Below are 18,194 nucleotides of genomic sequence, written 5' to 3' on the forward strand. Positions count from 1 at the left end.
GCTTAATGAAGGAGAAAGCTTGATGGAATCATGCAACCTTGTGAAGCTGACTTTATTTCACATCCCCAATACATGTTCTTGCGATGTATTTTTATTTTCTGAAGTAATATATCCATTTCTTCAAGCGACGCCCTCTAATACTCATGTTGTCTCTGCATATCTACCTCTTCACTGAGATCACAACCTTGGCCCCCCTGTCAGTTTTGGCCGGCGGTCATGGGTTCCTTCCAATAATATGACGCGAGACTGGCACTTTATTAAAGAAGGCACATATTAACAGCACAAACACCAACCCACTAAAAACAAAATGGCTTCCTTTAATCCTCTACCTATTAGGGTGAGCATCCGGACTAGCCCGAGTATGGGGGTTAACTAATCAAAATGAAAACATTAACATACAATAACATTAGAGCACATAACAAACAGATACATATTTCCAAAAACGTACTATAAACAAATCAATAACATAAGCTTCAACCATTACTATATAACCCTTCTTAACCATACTCCCCTAACCCGGCACACTGGTCTGCTCCAGGAGCTCGGATTGAGCTACTTCCACATCCTGCAAGAAGCAACCAGGACAGGTGACTACTTTTACAAATTCTCTTTTCACATATGTTTAGGTTACCGACAAATGATTGAATGTAAGCTGCTCTAACTTTGGCTCTTTTCTGACACAGGTAGGATGGTCAGTCCCCTTGTCGCTTCACCTTTAAAGCTGTCAATTTAATCCTACATCAAATAAACCTAATAAAGAAATCATAAGAACCAGTGTGTTGTCATTATTATATTATTTTTAGTTCCCAATCAGACACAGGCCTTGCCGTCTGAAGGTACAGGCCCAAATCTCTTAAGGAGCCCTGGCGGCACTTTCTCTGTTTCCAGCTTGACATAATCTAACTTATCGTTGCCGACGAACACCTTAGCCCTGAGGTTGTTCCTGTCTGATTCTTGGTCTTCAAAGTTAAAGACCACGGTAATGTTTACAAATTCACGCCAGTTAGGTGTGTTTGATTTAACCCAGTAGTCGAATAAGTGGGCGTTGGTCAAGACAAAGTTGTCAAATAGCACAAAGCCTGTGCCTTGCTTTATGAAGGAACCAGTTATGAGACAAACTGACTCGCTCAGTTCGAGCAGCAACATAACACTGCAAATTTCAGTAAAAGGCTGTCGGCTCTTTCCAAAGCTCTCCTTCCTGTATTTCAGTGCTTCCTGAAAAGAATTTTTAGGGAATCTACTCTCCATTCATCGTTTCAGACGCGGATACTGCTGACAAAGTAGATCGTAAACCTCCTTACGGTCAATGCTGCTACCCGTTTCTTTGATTGCCGTTTTTAGACTCAATCCGTTCTGCTACATCTAAGACTGATGTCATTCCACCGCTGCACTTTGCATTATTTGATGCGTGTGGAGGTTTCTGCTGCCCTGGGATGGCTACATCTTTTATTTCCGTATCTGCTCCCTGTGGAAAACATATCTGGAATTTCTTATTGTCCAGACAATCAATTATGTCTGTGCACTCAGTCTTACATTCGTCGTCGATGTTAACCAGCTCAAAGTAGCCCAGGTCATCGGTGAAGCGACCGTCTCTTTTCAGAGCCTCGGCCGCAGTTATTCCCTTCTCCCCGTAAACACAAAGATACTTGAACTGTTTTAAAGCGTCATTTTTTAAAAACGTCTCTCTTTTTTGGCATTTAGTTCTCCCTTTGTACTGATGTAAAAGACAGAATAGCAATCTCTCGCCTTAACCATCTTCTTATATTTATTGAAAGGCCTCCAAGCAAGCTTGAACATGTTGCGTGTGCCGTCTGAACTGGATTTCAGTCTGAACTGATGTCCGTGTTGGTCCTGCAGAGAATCAGAGTTGGAAAAGTTGTTAATGTAGCAAAAAAAACAAAATGTAATGCATTTTGTTCATAATCTCATTAAAGCCATGATCTTTTTTTTATCGCTTTCACTGGAGTGGGTAAATGAGTCTGCAAAGTTTTTAAAAAATGATTTACATTTATTGTTTATTACTTTTATCGGACATCATCCGATCTCATTTATACACATTTAAGAAATAACGTGGAAAATATCCTTTTGTTTGCATTTGGAGACTCGGCATTTGAACCATCCCAGATATCTGGGCCAGGGAACCAACTCCTCAAACCGGTAAAAAGGTCAAGGACACAGTTACACGATTGCTAAACTAACCTGTTTTTGAATAAAAGAAAACCATATAAGCATGTGCCCTGGAATCTCGGTTGTAAAAAACTAATGTGTCTGTCAGATGTCCCAAATGGAATGTCAGGCCGCACGCGCACTCACGCCGGACACCTCCTTGACCTTATTTCCACGAGCCCTCGACTCAGCTGCAAAGTGCTTACGGGGTCAGTTTCCTTTTCATCAGAATTATCTGCCGTCATTCAGACATAAGTTGAGCAATGGTTTAACCAATTTTCCATCAAAGGGATGCCGGAATTAAACAGAACATAGGATGTAAGTTAAGGAAATATAAGTTTGACTATGGAGCACATCTCCTTCAGCGTCCACAATAATGGACTGCATTTCTCTCAGTCAACTGACTGTTTAGGGGGGGAAAGCGGCTAATAGTTAGTGGGCTCTGTGTTTGTGGTTGTTGTTTGTTAATCACACTAGGAGTGAACAAAAGCAGAAAAAAACCCTGTAAAGATGCAGACTGTGAAAGTCTGGTTTATACCATAAATCTTACCAGCTGTAACTGGGTTTTTTGTGTTTTAAGTTATAAGCACGTGTCAAGACTTCTGTCTCCCATTGCTGATGTGATCCTCCTTTTTTGTTCCCTATTAATGATCTACGGTAATTTGTGATATTGCCCCCATAAAATAATAAGGCTCTAATGAAATCATTGTGATACAGAGATTTGATTTCTTGTGCATGCTTTGGATAAAAAAGTAATTTTCTCTACACTGAATGTAGTTTACCAACTGCTCCTCAGTCCAAACTGACTTTATGGTTCATTTGTGTCAACTCAGGGAACTCCTGCCGTGACCTCCCCTCTGTGAGCACACACACACATACACATGCAGAAGGAGAGAAACAGAAAGATCATTAATGCAGAGGATTGCAGCAGCTCTTGGATTTTCACTCTCTGCTGGATTTCAGAAGAACGGTCACATGAATTTCATTACAAATTGTTTGCCTTTGCTTCAATGTGTCTTTAAATCCTTTCTTGTTCAAATTGTTTATTCACATAGTAAAGAAGTAGCTAGGGAACTCAGTAAGTAGGAACAGCGATAGTTTAAAGACATTTTCTACAATACAGAGGATTTCATCATCCGCAGTTTGTGAAAACTGCAGTTAAAAAACAAATCAGTAAAATCACAAATGATGGACTCTTTTCAGAGGTACGCTTCATGTACTGATTAACATACAGTTCAAAGATGTACATTAGGGTGCACACTGGTTATGTGGAATTGCTATATGAATATGCTCAAGAGGCTGTTTGAGCTAAAAACTTGAAATATATATATGTATATTTTAAATCAGTAACACAGATGAAATGTTTTTGGATAACAAACCAGTCACATTTTAAACACTGTTTGAATAATCCAAGAGATATTTATAAAGGGCAGGCTACAACAGACATGCTTACCGGGAGCTGTATTGTCTCTTCTCTTCATAAGCCACACCAGAAACGCTCTGTGCAGATAGCAAAGTCTGCGCTGTGGGAGTGTCTGGACCCTCCACGCTGGGATCTGCCGCACAACCTAGCACTGGTCCCCAGGGGCACGGCAAACTTGTAAGCTCTAGTTCGGCTCCCGAAAAAAAGATGCTCGAGTTGTTCTTGTGTCCGACAAAAATGAGATCTAATATGTTTTATTTTTAATGTTACTGCGTTGAAGTTAGCACAATTTAAGTTCAAAAAATTATTAGTCTCTTAAATGAATGGCATCTTGACGGGGACGCGGTAAGAAGCTTAAAAACGAATAGATTGTTTTACATCTTGTGCACTTGGATACACTTCAATGAAACTTGAAAAGTGGGACACACAATATGGAGATGATGACTTGGCATTTGTTAGGGAGGAGTGTAAGTATAGAGAGAAGGAATTCCTACTTCCCATTCATGTACTCTGCAATGTGCATTGTGTCCTTGTAACATGTTTACGCACCAATTAACTGTATGACACCATAAAGTATACTGTATTGCTATTTTGTTCAGATCTGAGGAACAGGGCATCTTTGAAGACGCCTTCATAGCAAAGGATGAAGATGTGGGGAGATTTGTGGACTACATACACAGCAGATCCAGACATGTAAGATTGAACACTCTAATTACATAGACAGAATTATGGTAACCTTTAACACTCTGCTGAAGAGATTGTGAAAAGACACTGTCACCAGCTATTTAATGCATTTTAGGTCTCCGGACGAGGTGTTTGTGGAGGGGAGTGGTCAGCAGCCAGAGAGACCTCCCAAAGATCCAGCTGCAAGGTGGATGAGGAGGGACTGGAGCTTGCGGTGTGTAGGCATGGAGTGCTGCTCAGTGCTCTAAATATGTACAGGGGTGAAAGTTTTGCTTATCCCTTGTACCTGCAACAAAAGCTGGCCAATAGACATATCACTTTTGTTTGTATGGATGTTACCTGCAAGTATTGGCCATATCTTGACAGAGTAACAAAAAGCTGTCCAGAGCTCCAGCACCTTCTTAGCATGAAGCCATTTCTTTCAGTCTTTCATGCTATAGCCCACGATTTCAAATGTGAGGTATGAAATTCTGACTTGAATCACTTTATCTGATCACTTGCACATCAACATTTTGTGTAATTTGTATTTTATCTGTGTGTTTATGTGCATCTCTCTCTCTCTCTCTCTCTCTCTGTGTGTGTGTGTGTGTGTGTGTGTGTGTGTGTGTGTGTGTGTGTGTGTGTGTGTGTGTGTGTGTGTGTGTGTTTTTCCAGGTGAAATGGAGTGAAGCATATCAAGATGGGGCTGGTTTGACTCTAGGGAAGGAGGTGGAGCAGTGTAATGCCTTTCTGTCAAGGACTGCAGTTACTACAAAACATATGTCCAAAGCAGGTGAGAAGACAAATACTGCACTAGTTAGATTTAAGTGTCTAATTATGATGAAAGTGGTAACATTACGTTTTCTGTGTTGGCAGGACGGAGGGACATGCTAACTCTTATGGCCATGCGCTGGAATCAACAAAAGCTAGACCAGTTGGCCACCTCTCTGACCCATCGATATCAGAAGGTTATGATATAATATATATTAATATATATATATTCATTTCACAATATTCGACACAGTTATAGATCCAGAGGGCAGATTCCTAATCGTTAAACTATCTATACTTAACCAAAAGCTATGCATTGTAAGTATATATGGTCCAAATGTTGATGACCCCTCATTCTTCCACGGTTTTTTTAGTACACTCTCCGAACACCTAGATTGCACAATTGTTCTTGGGGGAGACCTCAACCTGGGACTAAATGAAGAAATGGATAGGCTCAATACAGCAGGAACTCAGCGTAACTGGCAGTCCACAAATATAATCAAACAGTATATGAGCGACTTTGGTCTTTGCGATGCATGGCGCTCCCTCCACCCCAACAGTAAGGAATATTCTTTCTCACATGTTCATCACTCCTATTCTCGTCTGGATTATTTTCTGGTCAGCAGCTCACTGCTGAGGGACATTTCAGACACTGAGATTCATCCTATAGCTGTCAGCGATCATGCTCCTGTATCTTTAACACTAATGCAGAAGAATAATACCACACCAAGTAAAAACTGGAGATTTAATACATCACTGCTCAAAGATGAAGAGTTTATCAAATACTTTAAAAAAGAATGGACTCTATATTTAGGCTTTAATGACATTCCTGGAACATCAGCATCTGTCCTCTGGGAAGCAGGGAAAGCCGTGATGAGAGGTAAAATAATCTCTTTCTCATCACATAAAAAGAAAGAAGAAAACAAAAAAATTCAGGAACTAGAAAAAAACATCAAATCCTTAGAAAAAGCCTATATATCACACCAAGATCAAGAAATATTAAACAAAATACGCAAAACAAAACTAGAATTAAATGAAATTATTAATAAAAAGACTAAATTCTTAGTACAAAGACTTCGCCTGCAAAATTATGAACACGGTAACAAATCCGGACAATTTCTTGCAAACCAGTTAAAAATTAATAAAGAAAAAACAACTATATGTGCTGTTAAAAATTTATCTGGAAATACAATATATGATCTTAAAAAAATAAACAACATTTTTAGGGATTTCTATGAAACTTTATATACACCACAAAGAAACCCATCTAAAAACGAAATTGATCAGTTTTTGGACAACATAACTCTTCCAAAATTATTAGACACCCAAGCAATGGCACTAGATTCGCCACTGACGCCAGGTGAACTCCAGGAAGCCCTGATAAGTATGCCCAATAATAAGGCTCCAGGTCCAGACGGCTTTCCTGCAGAATTCTACAAAGAATTCTGGACGATTCTGGCACCAGTTTTTCACAGGATGTTGCAGGAAATCAAAGAAAATGGTAGACTACCACCAAATATGAACTCTGCAAATATCAGTCTCTTACTAAAACCAGGCAAAGACCCCGTATTTGCCTCAAGCTATCGTCCAATATCCCTAATGTAGACCTTAAAATAATCTGCAAAGCTCTCTCAAAGAGACTAGAGAAAATAACCCCCCTCTTAATTCATCCTGACCAAACTGGTTTTATAAAAGGTAGGCACTCATCAACAAATACACGTAGATTACTGAATTTAATAGACTACTCATGCAGTAAAAACATTGAAACCATAATATTGTCTCTTGATGCAGAAAAAGCATTTGACAGAGTTAACTGGAAATTTCTATTTGCAACTTTACACAAATTTGGTTTTGGACCCTCTTTCATAAACTGGTTAAAAATATTATATAACTCCCCAACAGCTTGTGTCAGAACAAATGACCAGACATCCTCCAGCTTCTGTCTCCTGAGGGGCACCAAGGAGGGATGCCCACTCTCCCCTTCACTGTTTGCAATTTTTATTGAGCCACTAGCAGCAGCAATTAGACAGGCTACAACAATTAAGGGCATAAAATGTAAGAATGTAGAACATAAAATCAGCCTTTATGCAGACGATGTGTTACTTTTTCTCCAAAACTCACAAACCAATATCTCTGGGGTGATTGCATTGATAAATTCTTTCTCAAGAGTCTCAGATTATTCAATTAACTGATCAAAATCTACAGTTCTTCTGATTAATTGCTCCTTCCATAATTCTTCTCCTACACCACTGCAATCTGGAAATATAAAATATTTAGGTATTAATGTCTCTCCTAAGCTTTCAGAATTAACTAAATTAAACCACATCCCGCTTTTAAAGACAGTAGAAAGCGATCTGGCTAGATGGAAATCTTTACCCATATCACTCATGGGAAGGGTCGCCGCTATAAAAATGATGGTCTTGCCAAAAATAAACTATTTATTTTCAATGATCCCAAATAAGCCATCACAAGATTGGTTCAGATCTCTAGACTCGTATATTTCTAAATTACTTTGGAAAGATAAACCCCCACGTATCAGCTTAAAAACATTACAAAGGACCAAGGATAAAGGAGGATTAGATCTGCCTAACTTTAATCACTATTTTTTAGCCAACAGGCTTCAGTTCATCTCTAGATGGTTTAAACACACCTTCTTAGATGAACCTTGGATAGATGTAGAACAAGCACTATGCAATAATCTAGAAATTTCAGACCTACCATTTATCAGTTCAAACATCAAACGACATGAATGCTTTAAAAGCATCAACATCAGCTCTTCTCTGACAGCATGGTGGGAGTTTCTAAAAATGACAGAGTCCTCATTAATCCCATGCAAACGTACACCTATCTGGAACAATCTGGACATATTACAAAACAATAATATGATAAACTTTCCAGATTGGAGTTGCAAAGGAATTAAATACTTGGAACATATATTGGAAGGAACAGACTTTATTTCGTTTGACAGACTAGTTTCACAATATGGGATCAACAAGAAATGATTTTTGGAATATCAACAAATTAAATCCATAGTAAAAAAGAAATTTAATCCCAGTGAAGCTGAATTACAAACGCCACCAAGTGTGGTACATTTTTTTAATCTAAACCCCCCCAAATTATTGTCTAAAATATACAGAATGCTTTCTAAAATAGATGAATCAATATCCCTTCCTATTGCAAAATGGGAAGCAGATTTATCAATCAACTTAGACCCAAACCTTTGGTCTCAGATATGCTTAAAAACCTTTCAATGGATCAGAAATCCCAGTTTGCAATTAATGCAATACAAAATATTACATAGAGTGCACTATACTGGTCATAGGATGTTCAAGATGGGCTATACGTCTTCCAACAACTGCTCACACTGCACAGCAAATACACCGGACAATTACATCCACGCTCTTTGGTTCTGTCCACCAGTTCAGAAGTTTTGGCGTGAGATATGTGAAGACTTATCAAAGTGTCTGAAATGTAACATTCCAGCCTCCCCTTTAGTATGCTTGCTGAGCAACTTGGATGAGGTCACTGCAGAAATTAACACAGCCCACATTGTTTTTACAGCCCTATGCATTGCCAAGAAAACGGTCCTCCTTAACTGGAAAAATAAAAATAATCTTAATTCTAATCAATATAAAAACCATTTAATAGATCACATTAGTCTTGATACAGCCTCTGCCACCACATTTGATCAATCCCTTTGGGCTCCTTTGATCCGCTTCATCACCTAGTGGGGGTGGGGGGGTCATGGTTTGGTCCTGCCTTCGCTATTGTGGTTGATATGGGGGTAGGGACGGCCTTAGGGCGTCTGGGGAGTCCCTAGGGACGTTTTCCCTGGAGGGCCTAACCCGGGGGATGTGGCCATGACCTGGTTAGGGGCTCTGATGGCTCCTAGATGGTGTTTTCCTTGTGGCTGCGTACAGCGGAGATGGGGGAGGGTCTGTACTGGCGGATGTTGGTTACTGGCCTGGTGGCCTGGTTGCCCCCGGGTGGGTCCGGGACGGGCGTGGAGGCTTGGGGGTCTGGGGGTGCTCCGCCCCCGGTCTGGGGTGCTGGCAGAGCCTTGGGGGCTTGGGTCCTGGCTGTTGTGTCGCCGGGGCTGTGGGCGGGTGGGTGCAGGGGGGCTCAGCCCCAGTGCAGGGGACCTCTGGTGCATCAGCCCAACTAGGGGGCTCTCTAACTGGTGGGGAGGTTGTTACATCTTTGCAGGTGGTCTCCTCTCTACAGGAGCTCACTTTGCAGGTGGGGGAGAGATATAGGAGAGGTAGAGAATGAACTCAACCTGGGTGTCTATTGTCTTGTGTAGTTTGGGAGATGATTGGATGATGGGGTGGGTGCAGTTTTCTCTGCGGTGGAGTCGGGTGGGCTGCCCCGGACTCTGTGGGGCTGGGCAGTGCTGCTGCTGCGGGCCCCAGTCCGGCTGGGACTGGGCCTCCTTGCCCTGGTGGGTTCCAGAGCGTGGGGGTGCCTACTGGGGTCAGCGGGGGAGCTGGCCCCAGGGAGGGGCCGCTTGCCCCTCCCTTTCTTCCCTCCCCATCCTCAGCTGCCTCCCTATTCCCGCTCTACCACACCCACCCACACACGCAGGGCTTGGGGTGCAGGTATGTCACCAGGGTGCAGGGGAGGCACTCCCCCTCTGTCCCCTTCTGGCCGCCTGTGCCTCAATTTTATTCTGCAACCTAGACATCCACATTACTCACACTCTCACATAACACATACATATAGGGCCTTGGGGGTGGGCACGTTTTACAACATCCAGAGGATGGTCGGTGTATTCCAACCCACCTCTGGCGCTGGTGCCCTACCCTCAATTTTAATGCATTTAGACACTGAGGGTTTTCAGGAGGAGCCATGCTGCTCTCTGAGAGGAAGCTAGTACCATGCCCTCCTGTGTTTTAAATGCACTTTAGAACAGCACACAGCAACACTACATATGAGCGGGCGTAGGGAGGTTTGGGGTCTTCACTCACCCCGGTTCTGTTAGCCATCAGGGCTGGGGGGCTGGGAGGAGGTGCTGGCCGTCAGATTGGGGTCTGGGATGCGGGGCCTCCCTGCTACTGCAGATAAGGAGGCGGTCCGCTTGCCTCCACCCCAGAGAGAAGGGTTACACCTCCTGGGTCTAGGTGCGGCTTGCCCCTCTGGGGGCGGGGGTACCTGGACCTCCAAAGTACGGAGGCCTATCTCCCCTCACCACACTCCCTGCCGGTGGCTGATGCCCTCAGACGTTGGTGTGTTGGTGGTTCTTGTCGTCTGGGGCTGGGCGCTCATGTATGTACCAGCTCACTCCTGGTGGCCGATTGGCGGGGCCTGGCGCCTGTGGCCCGGCTGGGCCCCTTCCAGGGGGTGGGATGCCCTCAGGCCTCTGGCCTCTGGGCCTGAAGCTCGGTCCTCTCTGGCGCAGCTGGCTGCCGGCAGAGCCCGCGGGCACGCCACTGCAACCCCCTCTGGCCTCTGCTCTGTGGCTGCTGGGTGACCTCTCATTTGGGGCTCTACTCAGCTCTTCCCAGGAGGGTGGCACGGTTCCCCCCCTTTGGTGGTCCTCCTTGGGTCCTCGTAATCTGGGGCCTCTGGATGTCTGGGGCCTGGATCTCCTCCATACCTGCTTCATGCCCTGGGGGACAGGGCTATGGCTCCCCACACTCCCTAGCAGATCGTTACATGGAGAAACCTTTGGAATACAAGTATGCTGATCCACACAGGTGTGCACACAGGTGTACACACGGGTGTTCACAGACACAAACTACACCTTTCTTGGCTGCTACCTCAAAGCACATTGTGCGCTGTCTATCTTGCGTGCTGCACAATAACATTTAATATTTAGTATCTACTGTTATCTACTGCTAGCTAGTTTATTGTGATGGTGCTGTATTTATTATTTTGCTGTTTTTTGTTTGTTTGTTTTCTCTTCTGTTTTTTTTCTCCATACAGATGATCCAGGTGTTTTGTTTGTTTTCTCTTTCTTTCTTCTCCCCTTTCTCACCATCTCTTCTCCCCTCTATTTTTCTTTCTCTCCCTCTCTTTCTTTCATTCTTTCTCCCTGTCCTATCCCCCAGTCATGTCTGTCCCGACTGTAACAACCGAAAATAAAATAAATACATAATTATAATAAAGGTCAATCAAATGGACCAATATGGCAAGGCCATGATGATCCACTTGGTAAAGTAAATCCGCTTGGCATCTCTCTTGGCCTTAAGACAACAATTCTGATGGCTAAAGATCCAAACGGGACAGGGGAAAAAAAAAAAAAAAAAAAAGAAGGTTATGATATTATGAGATACAGGTTATGTACTTTATTTTTAGATGCTTACTCCTCTGTGTTCTAATTATTTAGAGTAAACATGTGTTTAGTGTTTTTTTGTTTGTTTTTTAATCTCAAATTGTCAATGTAGGCCACAAAAGCTCTTCTAACCCAGCTTCAGAACATGGAGTCCTTAAAAGTCTAGTTTGCAGTGACTGACAGTCAACTGGATGAATGGGTCAGTGATCTAAAGGAGATTCGTCGCAAGATCCGAGAGGAGAAAGGAATCTTGACTTCTGCTGTGGAAAAATACAACAGAATGGTTCCAGACAAAGAAACTCTTGTCTGGAAGAAATTCTGTCTGGTGACACAGCTTGGCCATAGCAGCGAGCACACAGCGGTAGGTGTACAAATATGTCGTCTACTTTCAGCATATCTGACAGATAATGAAACCCAGTGCTTCAGGTGTTAACCTAAAATCACTTACGACTTCAGACGTTCTTTGTGAATTGATCTATAACTTTGTTATAAATGCATTTCAGACTCTGTCAGCCTCACAACAAAGAGAAGGACATTCGATATCATCATGGCAATAAGAAGACTGAAGGAGGAAAAGAAGATTCTTGTTAGAGAGATGGACCATCACTGGAAATCTCTTTCAAAATATGATGATATCCTGAAAGAGCTGTCCGGCCTGTTTTCCAGTGAGATATTTAAAAGTATGTATTTAAGTAATGCATACAAAACACTGACTGTTTCTGAAGGCAGTAAAGCAGACTAAATTATATGTTGTTCTACTTTTAAGGTTCTCATTGTGGCCTAAGTGAGGAGGGTTTGAGAGGTCTACAGAGCATCAACCTCAGAAAACGACAGAATGTGAAACAAAACGCTCAAAAGTTTGGTTATACTTTACGAGAACGGATGACAACAGGGCAACTTGCAATACTTGCAAAGTAGATATTTCATTTAAGGGAGGAAACACTACGAATATGCAAAAGCATTTGCTCACAAAACACGCGATAACCTTAAATGAATGTCGTGTTTTTAATGCTGCTCCGAACTCGTGAATCTCAACCCAGCAGCAGCGGTAACGTTTGCACGTCCTCTCCCGTTAATGCGGCAGGTAAATAATCAACTAACGGTGCATATTATGTTAGCGCGATCTGCCTTATTACAAAACCTGCCATTACTGTGCGCTGCATTTAGGTGACCATGATGAGAGAGACAGACAGACTCTGGCTGGCGCTCGCTGGCAGTTCTCGCTGCAGTCTACCAGCGTCTCCTTTCAGGCCAGGATAGACAAATGTCACCGTGCAGTGACTAAGTTTGTGGTAAAAGGCTTGCACCCATTTGCCACAGCAGATGCCCCCAATTTTTGGTAAGTGAATGTGTTTAATTGTAGGCAGGGACATTACTGGATATTCTTGTGTAATTGCTACAGAATAATTTATGTTATACTTTGTTATTGCTACAGAAGAATATTTATTTTATTGTTTTACATTTACAATTTTTTTTCCTGGGGACCCTGTGACACCACTTTGAAGAGCCATAGGCTGTGGATCTTTTAAGATCTCACTGTTGGGTTTGTAAGGCCATGTTACTCCTAAATTTCTATCTTGTTCAAAGAGAAGATATAAAACAAAGTTCTAAGCTAATCGACCTTAGTGTTCTCCTTTTTAAAAAAGAATCAATAAGAGAATCGATAAAGAATTGAATCGTTAAACAGAATCGAAAATGGAATCGGAATCGTGAAAATCTTATCAATACCCATCCCTAAGCAGGAGGAGGTTAAGTGAAACAGATCCTGGTAGACTATTTGGGCCAGAAGTACTGGGCCTACTAGACATTAAACCTACATGAACTGCTCAGTCATGGAAACCCCTGCTATGAAGCCGTGCACATTTTTTGTGCTGATGCCAAAGGAGGCGACAACAGAGGCGACTTTTACACACTCTGTGCCTCAGTGACCTGCCCGCTCTGTAGCATTACATCTTCTGGCACTATTTGCTGAGTTTCTGTGGTTCCTAAATGCATCCACGTATTTTTCAGTTACGGTAAATGTACTGGTTCTTAGAAAACATCATTCACATAAGCATTTTTTTCTATGTCTAAGTGCTTTTTATCTAACATTCACTTCCCAGTGAAAGTATTAAGAGCTACTCTGGGTTCACTATCTTCCACAAGGATACTTTGGCATGCAGACTGGAGAAGCCAGGGATCGAACCACCAACCTTTCTACCTTGAACCACAGCCACAGTTCAACCCAAGTTAATCATGGAATATCTAGAAGGGAAGAAATTTCACATATTGTTAAGATAACACACTTGAATTCAGTGAGCACTTGAGAGCAACACATGTTTGTAAAGACAGGCTGCATGGCTAGTTGCTTGATCTTATACACTTGGGGCATTGGGATTGAAGATACTATGTGACCAATTTTTGTTCTGTGCAGTGTAAGTTATGAGAGTTACTATGCATAGTAGCATCAAGAGGCTCAAAAAATGCCTTTTACACAACATTAAGATCTGGTGAGTGGAACATCCACCTACACTTCATCATTTCTCAGGTGATCTTAACTCATTTACTCACAAGTGAACGTTGGATAAAACAGCTTTTCCTTTTCTGTTTCCACATACAGAAAATTAGAGATGATGTTTTGATTTAAATATACCATCTTCCAAGAAAGAAGACAAAGCAGCCTTCACGTGAGATGCTTTCTGACCGAGTCAGCTAATAAATTAATTTCACAGTTAGAATACAATTTGGAGTTCATAATTAGTCTTCGAGGGAATATAAATTAGCGGGGAATATACAGCAGGTGAGAAGCACTGCAGAGAAACATGGACTGATTCAGTCTGTAACTGTTGGAGCCTATTTCTACGACAAATTTCATCACAACTTTGGAAATAAGGACTTGGTTAAATTATCATGTTTTTAGAAAGTCAATGCCATTTTGACCTAAAAACACTGAAAGTACAATTGACACGATTAAAGATTAAACACCATCTCATTTCTTTTCACCCAGCAGCCCAACATTTCACATATTAGCACTCTTTAGCACAATATAGACATGTTGTCCTGGCCTCACTGATGGACAAATGCATCACCTTTCTACTGTGTCAGAAGAAACAGTCATTTTATCCCATTTCTTTCCTTTTCTTTCTATTTGTTTTGCCTGGAAAATATCAGCTACAGGCACTTCAAACAGTTCAGTGACTAAACATGCAGATTTCCTGTTATTGAGGGGGGATCTCATTACAGCAAAGTAATTCACTCCTCAGTGGCTGCTTTGGAAATGCATCTACACCCGAGAGCTCCAGCGTGCCCATAAAAGAGCTAAATTAGCACATGGTAGTTTGACATTTTGTGGCCATAGGGGAAGTGTTTGCGGGAAATGAGGTGCTTTATCTGGCCGCCTGCTTTACATTCAGCGTAAATGTGAGGTCTTGATTCAGCACTGCGCTGAGGAAGAATCACTGTAACAGATATGACAGGTAGGTGCTCTGTGTCGAGCTCTAAAAAGCCCTCTGTCCTTCCTCACACATGCTGTTGGATAGTGTTTCATCATCTGCGGTTCCATTAAATTTGTTTCATCTGTCATCCGATACACCATAAAGGCATGACGCTAGGGACATAAAAACACGGGTTACGTGTCAGTGAAAAATAATGGCAGGAGTTAGAGCTGACACTGTAAAATCAACACAGAGGAAAAAACCTAATATGATCTATGAAAGATCTTCCTTGCTTCAGATGGGAGAGTAGCTTCTATGTGATGTTCAAGGAAATCTGAAACATTTGACCCACGAATGGTCAAGTGCAGATCTACTTCAGGTATATTTATACTGCTTCACTCAGTAGGTCTGTTTGGTAGATCAGCCCTTCATCTGTCAGCGTGGCAATCGACTAAGATGAGTGACACGTGCTGGGTGGAGGAAATAGCTCAGATGGAAGAGTGAGAAAAGACAGGAGGGAAGGCGAGTGAATCAAATTTCTGAAGAGGAAACCTTGTTTTAGGGAAATGTAGCCCGGAGCTATGTTTAATACATTAAAAGCAACCAGTAATGTTATCACCCAGAGTTACAGGGAAATAAATAACATTAGACACGACTAACATCCAGTAGCGGTCCAGTCAGAGGCTCTATTACCAACCACGAAATCATATTCTTGCTATGAAAAAAGTGTTTTTAAATACAACAGTTTCTAGTCAGTGACTAATTTGTTGTGACACTCAAAGCATCAGAAGGTGATTTTTAAATATTAAAACATGATTTTCTTTATTACCATTCATGTATATCTGCACTGTCTTTTGTTGACTGTCTATTGCTGAGTGTATTTGTACTGGCCTTTGGTGTGAGGTATGAGCCACATGGGTCATACTGTTATTCTTTGTGTGTTTGTTTTTGGGTACTGACAAAAAGGGAAAAGTCCAGGGAAGACATCACAGCGACACTAATACGGACATCCGGCAGACATGAGGCCACATCCCAGATGCTAATACAACTTTCATTTTTTTTAACAGCCTTAAATGTTCTTGAATGGATGTTCATAGATCTGTGATCCATTTCCAGGAAATATTTGCCACTGAGGTTAAAGCTAACAGATGCATATAAAGAGTCAACTTTCTCCTCATTTGATGATCGATGACAGCTGTGTTCCTGTTATACAGTCTATAGCTAGTGAATATTTAATAAAAACATGGCTCCTGGCTTACACACTGGCAAGACTTATCTTGGATGAGAGACTAACTGTCATGGGCTGGGTCGTGTGACCCAGTGTTTGAGTTTTATGTATTTTGTATCCGTTTTTGATCTAGTTAATTTCTAGGTGGCTATTTAGTCCTTTATTTCTTAGTTGTTTCTGTCATCTCCCCCTGTACTCAGTCTCCCTGATTCGTGCGTCTACCTGTCATGTTTCATGTCTGTGTGGTTATGTTAAGTTCATGTCATGATTTATCTTCATGTCTATGTCTCTGTGTTTCCTGTTTTATTTTGAAAGAGTCTAGTGTTCTTTGTTCACTGCATTTAGTTTTACTCTCCCCTGTGCTGTCATTATGTTTCATGCTAGTCAGCTGCGTCCTCATGTGTCTCCACTTCCCCTGATCACCTCATGTGTGTATTTAGTCCTCAGTCTTGCTGTGTTCAGTGTCGCGTCGTCTGTGTTATCTCCCCTACCCCTTGTCACAGTTTCCCAGCCATAGTAAGTCATAGTCTAATTTCTCAGTAAGAGTCATAGTTTCCTAGTCTATGTTCAGGTTTTCCCTCAGTTACTTTGTTGTTGTTTTTTTCCGTGAGTTTTCGGCCCTAAATAAAGGCTTGCTTTTTGTTAAGTCCAGTTTTGTCTCCTCGCCTCTGTCTGCTCTTGGGTCCTCTACTCACTCTACATGGTCTGCCCCGGCAGTCCGTGACACTAACCATGGTATTAGATAACAAATGGGTTTGGAGAATACAGTCATGGCCAAAAATGTTTCGCAAAGGCTTAAAATGTGTTTTTTATGTACTTTATGCAGTTTTTATTTATATTATTATTATTTTTTACATGTTTCTATGATATAGTAAAAAACAAGTGCATGCATTGGCAGTGGTGCTCCTGCTTAAACATTTGGTCATGACTGCCAACATTTTGAGCTCAAAAGCTGTCATGTTTAACAGAAGACAGAATTTGGGGTTGTAATTTTAGGGTAACAGCAATCTGGTGTCTGGCCACAGATATTTGTCAGATATGCTCAGGACTTTAACGTTGCTCTTTACTCCTTCATCCAACATCCTGGCTACAAGGACCAACTGCTCACTTACTGACACTGATGTGCACCATTGATCTGAGATATTCAGTTGTAGGGAAATTAAACTCAAATGTACACATGTCAAATCATATTCATCATGTTTATCATATTCAAAGAAACCCGCTCAAGTTTAAACCGAGGATCAAAATGAGGAAAGAACGGCGACTTAAGTGACTTTGAATGCGGCATGGTTGTTGGTGGCAGGTAGGCTGGTCCGAGTATTTCAGGCACTGCTCATCGACTGGGATTTTTCCACTGTACTAAATCTTTGAGAAATCTTTTCAGCACTAGTTCTTAAGGTAAAAAAGGGTCCAATCAAAGTTTACCTACCAAGTTTACCGTCTTAAAAACACTATCACCTGTGACAAAACAGATTTATTACATATACACTGATCGGGCATAACATTATGACCACTAACAGATGATGAAGGATAAAGCATTGAGTTAGAGGGTGAGCACGTTCTGTCGGTTGCAGGTGGACCCAAATGCAGAACACCTGACAGACAGAAATAACAGTAAATAAACCCTTTATTAGGAAAACAGCAAACTCTAATAACAAAGTCAAATAAAGGCGCAAACCACAGTCTAAAATAATCACAGGGAGCGAGGATAAACAGAGAGCACATCAGGACAATGTATCAGGGGAGACACGCAGACACTATGACAAAGATTAAAGGAAGATAGGACTATATATAAACTCAATGAGGAGTAACTGGGATACAGGGCACAGGTTAGAGCAGAGCACAGGAGGAAAGGATTAACATCAGGAGGTTAAAATAGAATGAGACACCTCCAGTGAAACAAGAACTGTCCAAAGAAAACTAACAATAAGACATGAAGCCGAACATTAAACACACAAACAGAGACGTGGATAAAGGCAAGGCAGGAGCGTGTAAACAAAACTTGGGAGACTGGAATAATAATAACATGAGAACAAGGACAGAAATACAACAATATCACTGTGAATAATATTCTATTAATAGGATAAAATATTTACCTTTAGGTTTATTGGATGCATTTTACTCTTTGGAGATTTTCCTTTCACGTGTCCGTGTGGGAGAAAAGTGAGACGCCACATTGAGTTTGTGTAGCATTTGTGTGTGCGATCAATGGAAAGATAATTTCTGCCCATGTTAAATATTTAAATATGACTTCTG

At 41.6% G+C, this 18,194-nt stretch overlaps 1 pseudogene; it reads left to right on the top strand.

Moving 5' to 3' along the window:
- The first annotated feature begins 4,523 nt into the window (after positions 1-4,523).
- LOC146369880 (uncharacterized) lies at positions 4,524-12,215 on the top strand (annotated as a pseudogene).
- Positions 12,216-18,194: the final 5,979 nt, after the last annotated feature.

Source organism: Perissodus microlepis, chromosome 17, assembly GCF_051167445.1.
Source record: "Perissodus microlepis isolate ML-2025 ecotype Zambia chromosome 17, ASM5116744v1, whole genome shotgun sequence".
NCBI lineage: Eukaryota > Metazoa > Chordata > Actinopteri > Cichliformes > Cichlidae > Perissodus > Perissodus microlepis.